This window comes from Vespa crabro, chromosome 8 (genome assembly GCF_910589235.1).
Source record: "Vespa crabro chromosome 8, iyVesCrab1.2, whole genome shotgun sequence".
NCBI lineage: Eukaryota > Metazoa > Arthropoda > Insecta > Hymenoptera > Vespidae > Vespa > Vespa crabro.
The window spans coordinates 9,548,971-9,566,060 of NC_060962.1; the positions used below are offsets into that span (position 1 = coordinate 9,548,971).

A 17,090-nucleotide genomic window follows, 5' to 3' on the forward strand; every position below is an offset into this window, starting at 1 on the left:
AATTACGATTCGTACGTGTCGACATGTCGGCCTTGATGTCTCGTTCTTTAGATTATGGAAGATATAAAATCGATTTTATTATCATCAACAAGCGATTATCGCGTAATTCTATGGAAAAATTCGGTACTGGTGTATGTGTAAAGAAGGTTTAAAGTGTGAGAGTGCGGATGAAAGACCAGATTAATGTGTCATCGAAGTACGGAAATAAAGGTACCGACGTGATTTCTTGTACGAACGAAATTCTTTGAATAACCCGAAGCGCGTAACAAAAGATGCCATCGAGAGAGTCAATTGTTGTCGGGAAACCGTCAGCGAGCGCATAAAAAAACTCTTTAGTTTTTCTTTTCTATAATAACTTCTCTAAAAGTTAATTTTGTAACTCTCATGTATCTTCGCTTGAATCCTAGATATATAAGCTGTTAACGAATAGGAATAATGATGAAATAAATAAGGTGCAAGCCTGACGCGAATACCCTTGCAAAATGATCATTTCTAAAACCACGCGGCTACGCGTAATGCTCGATTCGTAAGGTAGATTATCTCAAGCGGAGAGATATTACGCTAAATGGTTGCGCGAAGAGCTATACTTGATAACCGCTCCTTGCACTTGCCTCTCTCTCTCTCTCCTTTTATGTGCTACGTAAACGTAAAGATCTACATTCGCACTCTGAAAGCGCTCCCACCAAAATTGCACACTCACCGTTGGTCGCTTATTATTAATTCGTCTTTCAAACGCGAACCACTGGGAGGCTCGTAAAGAAAACTCGGCCGATCGAAGAGTCTTTCGAGCGATCGTTACGTGGTAGATAGATAGTTAGGTACGATCCAAGTTTCTCTCTCGTGGAAAGAAAATAATTGGAGAGAAGGGTAGAAAGTTTCATCGAAAAACAATGCGCGGCGTATAGCTGAGACCGTGCCGGAAAAATGTGGCCATGCCGGTTAAAGGGGTGGTCGTTAAAAGTAAGACCGACAAATGGGCATCCGCTAGCGGCTGACCGCAGAAGAAGAAGAAGAAGAAGAAGAAGAAGAAGAAGAAGAAGAAGAAGAGAGGAAGAAGAGGAGAAGAGGAGAAGAAGAAGAAGGATCGAGTTGCGAGAAATGCAAGTTTTCCAGTTCTTTGTTCGCAAGACCGCTTACGGATACCGTCGAGGGCCTATGTAATAACGAAAAGTGCATAACGTCTACACCTCGGTCCATCCTGCAAATCGTTTCAAGGCATAAAAAATAAAGTATGGAGATTCTATGCATGAATCCAATGTGTCTTCTTTTCTCTTTTTCTCGTGCGAATGTGTACGCGCGCGCGTAAAGAAACCACGCATACCTTTAATCCAAATGGGAAACAGTAAGAACCGGTAAGTGAACTGCCAACCAACAAAGTGGAAAAAAGAAAAAAGTGGATGGAACATGTATATTCGTAAAGAGTAAGCGGAAGAGAGAAATAAAAATATAATAAAAGATTCTAAGAGTTTCAGTGGCGAAACATAAAGACGCAGTTATCTTACGAATTCAGAACTATCCAAGGAGATGGAGCAAAGGTTGTTGCTGATGGAGAGGAGAGGAGAGTCAAGAGAATGCCGTTTGTGAGAGAAAAGGAAGGAGGGTCGAATGGATGGGGAATGATACGAACGAATTATTATTGAACACGATGAAGGAGAGAATGAGAAGGATATAACAGAGATGAGATTTCAGGAGGAAGAAAAGCATTCGAAAGGAGCGATCTAACGGCGACCACGCGAAGATGATAATACTTTGAGAGGTCATAGGAATCGTAGCTTTTAAATTCGATAGTGAAAAATAGAAATTACGACGCTCGTAAAACTTCGTAGCTCGTGCGTGAAAAAGAAAAAAGGAAAAGAAAAAAGAAAAGGAAAGAGATTAAGAAAGATAAAGGAAAATAAGGAAAGTAAATGAAAATTCGCTTTTATATTCGAGAATAGCGCGGCTCGATTCGGAGCTCATTGGACCCTGCGCGTTTTCAAGTCCACTTAACCGGCCAGCGAAGCGAATAACGATTTATCATTATCCTCGATCCAACGAGTCCTTCCAATCGGCGCCCACGCAAAATCGTTTCTCGCACGAAACGGCCGCTGGACGTTAGCTGTAGCGATAACGGCAGCGCTTTCGTCCTCTTGCCTGGATAAAAAAAAAGTCGTATATCTTGCGATCGTATAGTATACGTCTTTCTGTCGGACACGGAGATTAGACAGACAGATAGACAGATAGATATCAGGAGAGCCGCAGGTATACGAGCAGCAGGTAATAGGTATGTTCGGCAAATTGTTAAAGAGTTAATTACTGGCCGACCACGAAAATGATAGTCGGCGCGTCGTGATACGGCGTAACGCTCGAAAGCCTGGCTAAAATACATATGCGCAGAACCAATTGGGAGCTCTCTGGTACAACGCATATGACCGATCGATTTCGAAGAAATTCTACTACGTCATACTTCACCTACCCTACGTACGTACGCAATAACGATTTTAGATAGGTAATAACGATTTACGCACGATTCGACGATACCAAAAAGTAGCCAAGTTTAAAGAACGAAGATTCCAAAAATTAAGGATTAGTATTCGGCCTGTAATAGGCCGAAATAAGGTTCCTTTATGCACATGTATTTTCTTTTCTTTCCACCTTTATACTATTCGTTAGTAGATAGATATGATGATAGTAGTATGAGTAACTAAGGCAGAGGGCACGTTCGCGCGAGGTATGCGACTTGAACGCAACGCTCTGCGGTCGGGGTATTATCTCCGAATTCGAGATATCGATCCTCCGGCCTTGTAATGATGCGCAACGCGCATAGTTAGCGACACGTATAGTGCCAGTCTTTTGTAATTGCGTTCTCTCTCTCTCTCTCTCTCTCTCTCTCTCTCTCTCTCTCTCTCTCTACGTATATGCATATAGATAATATATAGACAGTAGGTATATGTACCTCTCAAAGTCCACGCGGATGTTTTGGCGAGCCTAATAGCTCGGTACGATTTTCTTTCCGCTTTATACCAGGGAAATAAACATTCGCTGTTGTCGAAGTAAATAACAAGGGAGAAGGGACGATAATCGGGATAGAAAAGTGACGAGATAGAAAGAGCGACGTTTCGCGAATATCTCGGCTGTTCGTTTTTGACGGTTTGCCATTTTCAATGTAGAATACTATCGAAAATTTGCCACGTTCGATAGATAAATATGGAAAATTAATTATCGGCCAGATTCGCCCTTTGCCAATGGTGGGCTTCAAAAATTTGGTTTTGCGAGACGAGAAAAAAAGGCATGCTTGAATATTCGTGAGGTTGAATTCGATCTGACAGGATAGGAGGAGTGGGAGAAGGTGAAAATCGTTTTCGCAAATCGAACGATCGTGCTCGAACGCCAAGTTTAATTCTCGAACGATGCATCGCACTCCGGCTAACGACATTTTATGTTCGATATATCGTTTGCTGCTGCGTCGTTTATCATGACGTTGGGCCGACGCGTTTTCCGCGTCGTCTCGCTCCTTGGAAATCGTCCTTTTCACGCGAAATCGAATTCTCTTAGAGAAAAGTGACGAGTTTTCAAGTTTAAGTTTCATCTAAATCATTTCGCGCGACATTAGCGCTTTAATACTTGCCAGCGTATCGCTTATTTAATCTCGTACGCGTATCTCTCTTCCTTTTCTTCTCTCTCTCTCTCTCTCTCTCTCTCTCTCTCTCTCTCTCTCTCTCTCTCTCTTTGCATCGGCCATGACAAGGAACAAATGCCTCATGCATCTCCGTGGCCGATCGACCGATCGAAATTCAATCGCGACGGGGCTCTCTTAACGTACGAGTGAAAAATGTGCGCGACGTTCTCGAAGGATCTGTTGGGAAATAATCTGGATCGAGCGTGCGCGCGCGACGTACAGCGTCCGTGGAAAGGAAAAAAATTGCGCTTGATATTTGATCCGCGTTGACGCCTAATATCATTCATTGTCCGGGAACGTAGGAAGGAAAAGAGGAAGCTGTCGTTTTTCGTTCGTTTTAATAACTTCGCTCCCATTTTCCCAAGCTACTCATACTTTACGGGTAAAGAAAGAGCTTTTATTGTTGAACGGCGAAGAAAAGGGTCGTAAGCCCTTTCCTCTTCCGGTAAGAGACAAACTTATCGATTTACCAAACGATACCGAAAAGAAACCAATCAGTCGTGAAAACTTTCCATCGTCGAGTAGGAGAGATAGAATATAAAGTTTTCCGTAAACAAAGCGAAAGGAAAGCGAAGGACGCTCCGCCTTGGAAAGACCCTCTCTCTTGGCGACGAGGCGAAGATTCTTTAAATCTCTACTCCGTGGGTCAGTCTTTTCACGGTAGGATGCCGTCCGTGAAGGTACTCGCAAAGGAAAGGGAGAATTCGATAAAGAAAAGAGTTCGCTTTGATCGAATCGCATTAAAGCGACGCGTAAATGGTTAGCCTATAAAAGAAGAAAGACGCGGAACGATCTCGTTCGAGATGAAAAGCGCGACTAGAGTAAAAATAAATCGTTTCGTTGGTGATTGCGAATCTCTCGTTTGCTTTTTACACCGATCGCCGGTCTACATGCTGCTCCTTTTGTTTTAATTAATATAGTAGAATACGTCAACCGGTGATTTAACGCGACAAGATCGGCGGTGATAAGGAAAACGGCTGATGAAAAGCGGAAGGCGAAAGACGGAAGGTTGGAATTATACGCGAAATTTCAGGCAAATACATTCCGTGGTGGTGTACGTTTTCATTACGTCGAGTCGCTGGAGGCTGCGGAGGCTAGGGTGTCGTGCTATATCTTCCTCCTCCCTCTCGCTCTCTCTGTCTTCTTCCTCTCCAGTATACTTCCCGTTCAACAGACATTAAGATGAGAATCGTTGACATCGTTTTCGCCCGTAGACACCGTACCAGCCTGACGCGGAAGAAATTTAACGAAGGAAACGAAACAGAGTTTTAAGTCGACGGTAGGAGAATCAAGCTGGAAAGAACGCCCTTAATGTTCTATTTTATAGCGTGCCCGTTCCGTTTTTTAAACTCCGAATCGACGATGCGAATCGACGATGCGAATCCAACGATCTTTCGAGATTTCCGCGTCGGTAAATGTAAATCGAATAGGAAAAGTCGACCATGTTGTCGTTCCCTTTCTTCTTTCCAATTATACCTTTCTTCGTTCCCTCCGTTGGATCAACCTTTTCGCGTTTAATCCTTTATTCGCACGAGTATCCAAACGAAAAGGAAGACGATATCGGGCGATTCGCCCAAGAATGAAAATAATGAGAGAAGAAGACACAAAGGAGTCGGTTAAAGCTTTATTTTCAATGCTTTAAAAGGAAAAGCAAACGACGATAGATTAATCATGAATCATCCTATTCACCGGGCTATCTAACGATTTCAATTCTAAACTAATTATCAACGATATACGGAGGTATAATAGACCGTAGGTCGTACTTTGTACGATTTATGTTTCTACTCAAAGTCACTAAACTAAAATGAATCTCGAGTATTGTCCGATTTTCTTTGGATTTTGCTTTATCGTAAACGTCGAGAGAAAAGTTAGGGCAATGGTAGGGTAAGGAAAAATAAGGAATTATTGGAGCGAGCAACGGCTTCCCCGTCGTCGACGTCGTTCGACTTGTCGCTAAAATTACATCGACGATAACTTGGTTTTGTTATTCGGAGGAGGAAGAGCGCGCGCAACTTTCCAGTTACGTCGACGTAAGAGCGCGTTTCGAGGTTTTAGAAAATAATAAGCGTTGACCGATTAACGAAGCACTTTAAGAAAATGGAGCGAGCGAGAGAGCGCGCGCGCGCGCGCGCTAAATAAAGCGAGACCACAAGTTTCACGGCATTACGAACGGTCGAGCTGAAAACTTTGTAAAACGGTTCGAATAATTTGTATTCTCTCGTGGCAGGCAAGTTCGCTTTTCTCGTGGCAATAGCGTTTACTAGTCGGCGCCATTTAAAAGCTCGTTTCTTTCATTTTCAAGCGACTAGCACTTCTCCGTCCACCGTCCAGCATTCTCTCGGCTAGTATCTTGTAAAATCAAAATAGAGTACGATCGTTCGCTTTTCCTAATCTGTGATTAATATACGCGGCCCTCACGAGCCGCCTCCTTTAAAGGCTTCTAATTGAAAAGTATTAAAGTATTTCGTTGAGTATTGCGGGCAACGGGCAAGAAAATTTTTCTTATTCGATCGAAAATTATTAATTAGCGTTAGTTCTTCGCGTTCGGGAAAAAAGAAAGGAAGGAAAATAGTTGGAGGTAACGTTCGCGATATTAGGTCGTAGACCGATCGATAGCGAGGCTTCGGCATCGTCGATTAATACAACTTGCGACGAGGAAGAAGCAAAGAGGAGAGAAAGAGAAAAGAAAAGAATGTATCGTTTTAATAACGGAAAAGAGCGAAACTTTCCGACAGTTTTCTTGCCGACCTATATCGATAGGCCGCTCTTAAACGTTAATATTATGAGAGATACGGATGCTTCCGTTTTGTTGAACGAACAAAATTTCCTCCGGTCGGTTTCCTGTTTCCTTACCTAGGAAAATTTTCTCTTTCTTGAAAAAATGTTCAACGCGTCGGTCGCAAAATTACGAAATATTACGAAAACGATTTATTTATTTAGCAAATCAATTCAATCTTTTATTCGCAGATGAATCTTTAATTCTCCCTTTCTTCTTTTTTTCTAACCTGTGCACACGAGGGATCGGTATTAAAAGAGTAATTTCACTAAAGACTCGATTTAATCGTCTCCCTTCATCGATATTCAATGCATAAATTAAGCAACGGTTGGCGATAATAAAGACGCGAGAAGACGAATGGAGAGGGAGAATATGCTCGGGCTAAGATCATAAATTTCTCCTCGCGATTCGTCATCGATCGCGAATCGTTCGTTCGTTCGTTCGTTCGTTCGTTCGTTCGTTCGTTCGTTGAAGCGCAACGCGTTAACGTCAAAACTATGATGCGTACCTAATACCGGTACTCTCTACTACTCTCTCTCTTTCTCTCTCTCTCTCTCTCTCTCCTCCTGGCCCCCCCCCTCCTCCTTGCCATAATACGATCGAGCACGATCGTTCGCGTACGTGCGTGCACATATGTATATGGTACATTGGCTATTCGTACGTTGCATATCAGAGGAAAATTCATAGGCGCGTATGGAAACGTCGATTATCCGTCATAATCGAGATACGAGCATATCTACTAGTCATCATTTATCTCGATTATTTGGCTTCACCTATATCAATCGCGCAACTCGAACATCTTGAAGGAATATATCGTGCCTGCGGTTGTTTGCGTAACATAAAGGCAATAAGCCCTTCCCAATGTCCTCCTTCTCCAACGTCCTAAAGCTTCAGCGGGAAGCTTCCTTTTAACGCTCTTTCTCTCTCTCTCGCGCGCGCGCGCGCACAGCTTCCAACGATCGGAGGTATTTTGGACGTTCGCCTTTGAACCACCCTATGAGCCACCCTCCAAGCCTTAAATACTGCGTCGAGAGCTTGTTCGACGCTACTCCCAGGACTCTCGTAAACTTCCTCCGATATTTCGACCTATACCACCTCAACCAACCCATTTTCCCTAAATTTTCGAAAACTTTGCACGTCAGAGATTAGCCCGTAGACGATCGTAAACGGTGGTACACGTCCTTCCCGCGGCATTTATTCGTTCCTTACTTCGGCGCTTACTTTTGAAAAATTCTGGTAACATTGAAACGAAAGACTATCTCGAAAGAGTAAAATCGCCCCGTCTAGGTATATGGAAAAGTTGGCCAAACAGATGGAGAATCTACGCCATGTTGGCACTTTGTTTCGTTGTCATGGACATCGTATAGGTACGTTCGAACGTATGTACGAGCATTACGGTTTGCGTTAGGTTATAATCTCTACGGCGAGCGGGGCGTATCGAAAATTTCGAAGCTCGTTTCGAAGAGGCAGCGTGTCCGTCGTTATAACCGCGGAGATTGCCAGCCATGGAACAATAACAAGTACCGGGAAAGCACACGTACCGAACGCCGTGCGACGCGCTACGCTGGCCATCTGGATTACTCTAACTTTGCCATTTTCCGTTCCCGAGTCTAGGGGTTTATTAATATCGCAACGGCCTCGGCAACGTTCTCTCCAACGGCCGCGTTCCGACGGCTCTCCACCGCTCGAGAGACCGCGCGGACGGATTAATGCCGCGCTTACTTCTCGTTTACGAGATTACCAAAACTACTCGTCCGCTTGGGATTTAATGCGGATACATACCCGCGATTCTCTCTCTCTCTCTTCTTCCCTCTCTCATCTCATTCCCTCCTCCGGCTACGGGAATTAAAAGATTTTCGACTTTAAATATCATAAATTTGAACGAATAAGCGTAGACGTGGTTGCTCGCGTAGAAAACGTCGAAACATTTATAAACGAATTCTCATTTCGGGAAAAAACTAGATTCGATTGGAATGAGAAGGGAAACTTTGTCAACAAGGCGAGTACCACTGGCAAGGTGCCTTTTAAATTTCGACGAAAGCTCGTCATACACGGAAATGCGAAATTTTGCCAACGATAACGATTCTACCCTGATAGAACGTAGACTCGAGGCGATAGAAAAGCATATGTCGATAGATTCGGTCGGTCCAACCATCGAACGTCCAAGAAGCTTCTTTCGTCCTTGCCGAGTTTCTCCGGCAGAGTTCTTAGCATTCCCGTGGAAATACCCTCGAGTACTCGAGACACGCGCGCGCGGTAACACAAGTTCCAGATTTAGTAGCGAGTTCGCCTCGAGGACTCCTAGATGATAATCCAACAAGCCTGCTAAGCGTCCCGGTTCCTCTTTAAAGAAACTCTTCTCTTGAACTGGCACTTAATCGATCCCCCTCGGCTTTTAGGGCAGGACGGTACTACGTCGTTGTCATCGTCGTCGGCGACGACGCCACGTCCGTAGTCTACTACGTCACTCCACACCCCTCGACGGGCCATCGGAGAACGACCTGGTCTTACGAGCGCGACCTGATTTATCTTTCGCGAGACGGAACGCCCGCCGGAACGTTCTTGCCTCTTTTCTTTCTTCTATATCGCAACCTATAGTCGCAACCACCGACCTTTCCGACAAATTTATCGCTACTATTCGCTTTGCGGTTTATTGCGCGAGGCCTCGTGTCTCGGACAGCAAAGTCCTTATATTTTAGATACCTATCTGTCCTATAATTTTGCTCTTCGAAACGTGCATTCGATCGATATTCTCGGAGACGTTGCAACGCGTTAAAAAAAAAAAAAAAAAAAAAAAAAAAAAAAAAAAAAAAAAAAAAAAAAGAACATTTTCAAGCACTTTTAAACACTTTTTTCATTTTCTACGGAATAGGAGAAACGACGTCGTCGTTTGCCTCGAGCGACGAGCCTCGGTAAAGAATATTTGTTGATGCTTTCGACCGAGCGAAATAAATCAAAAACGAAGATAACGTTCCGCCGACAAAAAAAGCTTTCCTCCAAAGGACAGTCGTCTGCCGATAAACCCGTGGTAGGCTACTTTAATAATTAATTTTTTGTCGATGGGCAAGGCACTCGAGTTGCACCGAGAGTTCTTTACCGTCGAATTCGAGTCGACGCATTCCAATGTTTCCCCACGTGCACCGGGGCTTAACTTTCGAACCAATTTCATCATGTGGCGCGAACGCCACACTCGACGAGTTCTCACTTTTCACTTTTCACTTTTTCTCTCTCTCTCTCTCTCTCTCTCTCTCTCTCTCTCTCTCCTTCATATCTCGTTCCCTCTCGTACGAAAAGCTTCCATCAAAGCCATGTCGAGCTTTTTTTACCTCGGGCAAAATAACAGCATCGAAAGTGGACTTTATCCATGAGAGGAAAGTGCTTCCGGGTCGTATTATCGGCTGGCTTGGCCATTCTCTTTTATTCCAGGACGAGATAGGTACGCGCTGACGGATCCTGCGTGACGCTTTCGCTGCGACGTTTCGTTCGTTCGGCATCGATTTTTCAAAGAGGCCATCTACGCGATTACCTCCTCTGCCCGCCCAATCTCCACTCACCCACCTCTCTCTCCTCCTCAAAGACATTCTATTTCCTTTGCAGAAGTATAACTTTCCGTTCATTTGTCTCTTACCGTTTACACTGGACTTTCTTCAATCTCGAATACGTTTTATATCCAGGTAAAAAGAAAAGAAAGTATATCTGAGAAAAGGCAGGTATATCGGTCGAGCGGTCTGTCTGTCTCTTTTGTTTAAATCCTGTGTATTTCGAAAGGGCGCGTTACATTATTATACCGCCATATTCTTACTCGTCTCCCTCGATCGTCGGTAAATTTTTCTGCCTCCTTGTTTTTTTAACGTCCTATACGTGTTAGCGGGGCGTAACTTTCGGCCGCGGAACTTTATTATTTATCGCCTTCCGATAAGCGACATTGTTCGTACTCGTAATTACTTTATAGAAAGATGGCAAAGTTCTTGGCGTATGTGCGCGGGCGCGGAAAGAGGCTCGTCGACGCCGACCTCTCTTCTTTCAGGTCTTTTTTTCTCGGATAAACGGGATTTTATCGACGTTCAATATCACCGTCGCTTTTCCGTACGAATTCTCGCGTGGATATCGGCCAACGATCGCGAGTAATTATCGCCGAAGGGTCGATGTTTTTCCTATATTTCGAGGGCAGTCGTCGTAAAAGCACTCGTAGACGTTATACAGAATGGTAATAATAATAATTTGGATTCGCGAGGACGATCCAAACGATAAGCATCCGATATTATCCTCGTCTCGTGATTCAAGCAGAAACTATTTCCATTCTTTTCTCCTCCCCCCTTGATGAATATCCAAAGGTGCCCCTCCCCAGTTTTTTCTTTTTTTTCCTACTCTCATCGTCGACGAGCTCGTAAATACCGTTAGCACCGTTAGGAACGAGCGTCTCTAGGCTATTTTCCTCTAAGCAATCCTGATCGACCCACCCAACGGTCTACCCCGAGTAACGTCTCGAAGATAAATTAAAACGATCTATCATCAATCCTTTAAAAAACGTCCAAATTATCTTCCGCCGACGCAATCGGTTTTGCCCAAAATGTTGGTAAATCTTAAAAAGCAAGAGCAACGAAATAAAGATAAAAATATCACATTCGAAGGTTGAACGGCAACGGCGCAAAGGGAGAAGATAGTAAAGGAGAGTTTGAGATTTTCCAAGGAGAAATTTTCCAAGGAGGTTGTTGGCCGTTTCCCCGTGAAATAGACGAAGCGCTCCGAAGCTCGAGCATCCGGAGAAATTCGCTTGGTCGCTCGGCAAAGGACGGCAGAGAGACGAGGAAGGACGAACACCGACGGACGACGGATCTTGCGAGGTTGTCGCTGGTGTCTCCTCCAATCCTCCAGCGTCTACTCCGACTCCTCCCTCCATGGCATCCCATTCTCCGAGCCATTCTCCACCCGCTGCGCCCACGTAATTCCCTTTTAAGCCCCTGTGGGAGGTCCACTCGCGTGTCACACATAACACGAGGATGAATATCCAAAGGCGCCTTAAGGAGGCCACCCGTCGTGCCAGGCACACACATCTACGTGCACCATCGAGATTCCGATGGCAGCTATACACTAGCACCGACGAAAGCCACCCTATCGGTGCGCGCAGTTTGCTCTACAGTTTGGTCTTGCTCTCTCTCTCACACACACACACACACACACACACACACACACACACGATATACCTATCTATCCATCGGTGTGTGCGCGCAGGGACGCGTACACGAGCATGTCTCGTGCAGCGTTAGGCTTCGGCATGCTAAGGGAGCTTGCTAAGGCGCTCGACTATGTCGACTATGTAGGCGGACGTAGCGAGCGATGGGGCGATTAACGGAGGGAAGACATGGAAAGGCACTCTTCATCGAAGAAAATATTTATTTCGAAACGCAAAGACGGGGAAAAAGAAAAGAAAAAAGAAAAAAAAGGGGAAAAGGATGAAAATCGTATCCGCTCGATGTTAAACGTCGAAAACAATAGAGCAATTAGCATAGCAGCCAAAGCGACGCAAGAGTCGGCCAAGTAATACAGCGAGATGGGAAGGAAAACTTTGCGTGGCCCCGCGACTCGTTTAACCAAGTTTACGTCCTGGAACTAGTAGGATGGGAGGGGAAGCGCGACCCGATGTAAACGGAGAAGAGAAACGGCGAGGAAGGAATTGGCGGTGATGTTGTTTCTGCATTCGCGATGTTTGCAAAGCACTTTTGCCGTTTCTAACTCTCTAAACCTCCGCCTGCTACCAGAGTTTCGCCTTTTTATCGCTGACTCGGGGCCGACTGTTCTGCCACGTGGAAAATATGTCTCCGTTGGTTCGACGGCTCTCTCCCATCCGAAGAATCTCATAGATCATAAGCGATAAGCTCTCGAACGTGTCGGTCTCGGTGGAGCAATCGATAGGGCCAGTATTTTCCACGTGCGAGAGAATGTCCAAGTTTATCTTCTTTCCCTCTCTTTCTCTCTATTTTCCTCGAGTCGTGTCGTGTCGAGTCGAGTCGAGTCGAGTCGAGTCGAGTCGAGGGTGTGCACAGCAATTAGAAAAAGACCAGAGGGAGGGTAGACTTATATATGTGCTCTCGTGAGATCCCCTCGTAAAGATTAGAGAGAGAGAGAGAGAGAGAGAGAGAGAGAGAGAGAGAGAGGAGGCTCGCGTCGAAACAGGGAAGATGTCTAATCAGGGCGAAGAAAGGCAGTAAGTGCACGCGCGTGCGCGACACGAGGGAGGATGAAGGTACATCATGATAAGGGCGATCGTGGCGATACTTATCGAAGACGGTGGCCTGAAAATTGTCCGGGTCAAAGGGCAAACGGAACAGGGTGGAGTGCTCTCAAAGACGGTCACGTTTGTAATTATAGACTTCATTCTCTCTCTCTCCCTCTCTCTCTCTCTCTCTCTCTCTCTCTCTCTATTTCTCACTCCTCTGTCTCTCTCTCTCTCTCTCTCTCTACCTCTCTCATTCTCTCTCCCATTTCCACTTTATTAGGAAAATCTCCGAGGATAGTTTTATCCTAAAGGTCGCACCGGCCAACTCTCTTATCCTTCGACAATGAAACGAGTTTGGCTTATCTTCTAAACATTAAATCAAATTAGTTAATGCCCGATTATTTTTGTACATTATCATTGTACGTTATTAATTGCACGTTAACGTCGTGGGATTAAAGATCCCTGCTAGGTGGCAGATCGAATGCGGGAGGGCCATGTCTGTAATTACAGTTACGGACGCTCGACGATCGTACCTCGTACGCTTCATTAAGAAAATTTCCCAGACTTTATTTTAAACGAAGATTAAACACCCTGGATGGGAAAACGGCACCTTGGTATCTCGATCTCTCCGTCTTTCTCCTTTTACTCTCGTTTCTCTTTCGGCATTAATATCGATCGGAGATACGCGTGCTTTTACCAACTATTATTCCTCTCCGTTTTTTATTCGTTAGGAACAATAAAATGTGTTGACGAATATTCACGAAATCGACACAATAGGTAGTAGCAGCGATTCGACGCTAATAAGGTGCCTGTTTCGCGAGACTGCTACGATGATTAACAGTCTTCTCTCCCGGTTCACCACCATTGTAGAAAATAAAACCAGCCTGGATTTCTCTCTCTCTCTCTCTCTCTTTATTTTCCTCTTTCAGTTCGTCGAAATAATTACACGGAGAGCGTTAGGCGGATACGCGAGACGGGGTAGCAATTTAAGCTCGAAACATTTTTTTCCCTTCGTTGCGTATGGAATAACCGCGAAAAGCGTGGGAATGGATAGAAACGAGAGAGAGAGAGAGAGAGAGAGAGAGAGGGAGAGAAATGTGTTATCGCGTTGATAGCTGCGCTACACGCGCGTGTATATGTATGCGAAAAGAAGAAGGATGAAAAGAGAAGAAGAGGAAAAGAGAGAGGTAGAAGCGACATTCATTAATCGACGCTGTGGCGTCGTCACCCTTTAAACGCGCAAAAGCCTTTGCGTCTCATTAGTGTGTCACCGAGAGAAGGGTACGCCAGGTTGGAACACACTCTCGGTTAGACCTATCCTGTCGCTCGTCACGACTCTTCATTCTCTTTTTCATTCCTTCAACCCTCCTCTCTCGATCATTCGTCGTCTCCTCCGCGCTTTCGAAACCGAAGAAGAATCCGTAAAGAGAAGAGAGAAAAGAGGGTTGCAAGGGAAGAAGAGCGCGCGTGCCCTCTTCATCGAATGTGCCCTTTGTACTCGGTCTCAGTGAGGCTGACGTCGAGAGGAAGCGTCGAGAGAACGGAACGCGATAACGCTGAACTTGGCGTGCATAGGTACGTCCTCTCGAGGATCCTCTCGCCTTTCATGGCGATTTGAAAGAAAAAAAAAAAAAAAAAAAAAGAAAGAAAAAAGAAAAATCATTCTTATCTCGTTCGCGCACCAAAGCAAAGTTCTTCGCTGAACGAAGAAAGATTACTAATGCGCGTCTAATGAGAATTCGTGATAAAAGGTGTAGATTATCGGTCTTCGTTCTCTTCCAGATGATCTTTGGCGAAGGAAGGAAATGACTTTGGGCTAAATCTCGGATTCTCTTTGGTCACTCGAAGCCGTATAAAAGGCAATAACGGAAGGCACGATGGATGAAGTGGATATCCTCTTCATTGAATGCACGCTTCGAGCCTTGGTACGGGACGGCTGCAGCCACGGCTGCGGCCACGAGTATACGGATACGTCGACGTCAACGGCGAAGACAAAGAGAAAGAAGAGCTCTTGGAAAACAGAGAACTACTACTACCGCCGCCGCCGCCGCCGCCGCCGCTGCCGCTTCCTCCTTCTTCCGCTCGTCCTCCCTCGCTCGCATTCTCATTCTTCTCTTCCACCCCACGATTTTCGCCGGACGCGATAACACTGAACTTGGATCACGTCGTACGTTATCGGATCGAGAATTAACGATCATGGCCTACATTCGCAAAAATCCCTACCCTCCCTACCCCTATTCTCCCCCGTCGCCTTTTATTTCTCACACGTTCGATAAAGCTTGCCACGTTCTCGCGCTTCGCGCGTTTACCCACGTCTACGTATGTCGAAACGCGTTGAAATGTGACGAACTGTGTGTGATTCGATGGAAGAAGAGTATCGAAGACGGATTATATAAGCTGTCGAACGGGAGACGAACGGAGTACAGAGGGATAGTCTGAAATTCTATTTCCTCGATAGCAAGAGTTTCGCGTTTAGAAGGAATCTAGGCGAAAGCTCGAGGATAAAGGAGCAGAGGATAGAAACGGAACGTCCTCGCGCGATAACGGTTCGCTCGGTCTAGAGCATACGTTACCGAAAGGTGCTGATTCTCGAGAAGGAACACGGCAAGAGTTCTTTCGTGGCTGGCTATCGATCGATCGATCCTGGATTATCGACGATTGATCCGTTTACATTGGTGCTCCATTATCGTCGGACCGACTTTGGAGGGTCAGGAGCCAGGGGGTAGACGGGGAGGGGGAGGGGTGGAGAAGTCTAGGACGCTCCGAGATGTTCCCCGATAGCTTTGTGCGAAGAATCGGACGTATTATGTGCTCCTATCCGCAAACTCGTAAATCTCACCGAGTGACCGATGAATTCTTAAGAGACGACGATCCCTTTTCTAACGATCCTACTACTCGAGAGGGGATGCCTCCAATGGAATAAAGGAATTTGACCCCCTATAAACTTTGGCTAACGCTTCTGTGTCTATATATACACATATACACGTGCATGTATGCATACATGTATATTATCCTCGCATTCGATAATTGCTATCGGATATATTTATTTATTGCCTCGCTTGGTCAAAATCCTTGACGGATAGATTCTTTGAGAAGGAGACTTTTCCGATGCGGAAAAGAAATGAGACACGCGTTTGAAAGTTCTGGCATAACGATCACAGGATTAATTGTATAGTCACCCTCGCGCGATCTCGACGTGTGGTTTTTTTTTAGAACGATTTACGTCGTTCGACGTTACGCGTACGATCTTTTAAACTTTTTTATATGCCATATTAATGTACACACACACACACACACACATATATATACATATACAAATATATATATATATATATATATATATATATATATATATATGTATATATTTGATCCGCCCGCGTACGTAGGTATGTATGTAAAAATGTGTGTAAAAATGAGAAGGGACTCGTTCGAACGAGAAACGCCGGGATTATAAAATCGATCGATAGGTTTACATCGATGCTCCATTATCGCAAACGACTCGTCCCGAGGGTTCGATTCCATCTATTCGAGGATATCGAGGATGCGGCCAAAATTAACACTCTTATAGAAAGAAAAGCGTTTGCCGAAGGACGAGCGAGAGAGAGAGAGAGAGAGAGAGGTGGATAGAAAGAGTTAGAGGAGGAGATAGAGGGAGAAATTTTCTCCCTATAGGGCTCGAACTTTCAAGGCTTGAATTTAACTCAAGCATTCCACCGACGAGCGGTCGATCCGGGATTACCCGTCGGTTGATCCGTTTACATCGGTGCTCCATTATCTCCGATTCGACTCGCGCGATAAGGCGAATCGAATAGCCGAGAATAGAGGAGAGCGTTTGTCCGGGTTTCTGTTCTCTCTCTCTCTCTCTCTCTCTCTCTCTCCCACGTCTCCTCCCACTCGTTACCCTCTGCTCGTTTCCTCTGTTCTTCGTTCTCGTTCGAACGTTTAGGCCTCGCTGAAAAATCGAGCGTGCATTCGTGCCTCGTGTACGTTGACGCGACCCGAGAATGCGATTACGTGCCAGCGCAAAGGAGATTTACATATCCGACCTTCTCTACTTAATGCCTCCAACGATTGACCGAGAAGAGTTTCCTTTTTTCTTTTTATCTCTTTTTACTCTTTAGCTAAAGTCTCTAGAAATACCTTTTCTACGATAAGGAAGCACCTTGATTTTAATTGCATTTTTTCATTTCGATAATGGATTTAACTTTAATCCTCGCATCTTTACGTTCTTTTTGTTCGGTCAAACTTTTTCCAGCTACATTAATGGACTTTGCGAATGTCTCTTCATTTATGGGTTAACATGTATCGTTAACAGATATACCACCCTATTGTATTTCATTCTTTTTCCCTTTTATTAATTTTTATAGCAGGCCCGTAAATACATATCTAAATTTTATTTTTATGTTTCGATATCGCGTAACACGGATCAACGTTACGAA

At 44.9% G+C, this 17,090-nt stretch overlaps 1 protein-coding gene and 1 long non-coding RNA gene across 3 annotated transcripts in view; one reads left to right on the forward strand and one right to left on the reverse strand.

Annotated features, from left to right (window-relative positions):
* Positions 1-17,090, reverse strand: part of LOC124425937 (regulator of G-protein signaling 19) — a 62,678-nt gene that overhangs the window by 37,008 nt on the left and 8,580 nt on the right. The gene's annotated exons all lie outside the window — the stretch shown is intronic.
* Positions 11,864-15,595, forward strand: LOC124425938. Its single transcript, XR_006942613.1, has 2 exons — positions 11,864-14,226; positions 14,434-15,595. It is a non-coding gene; the product is annotated as an uncharacterized LOC124425938 (long non-coding RNA).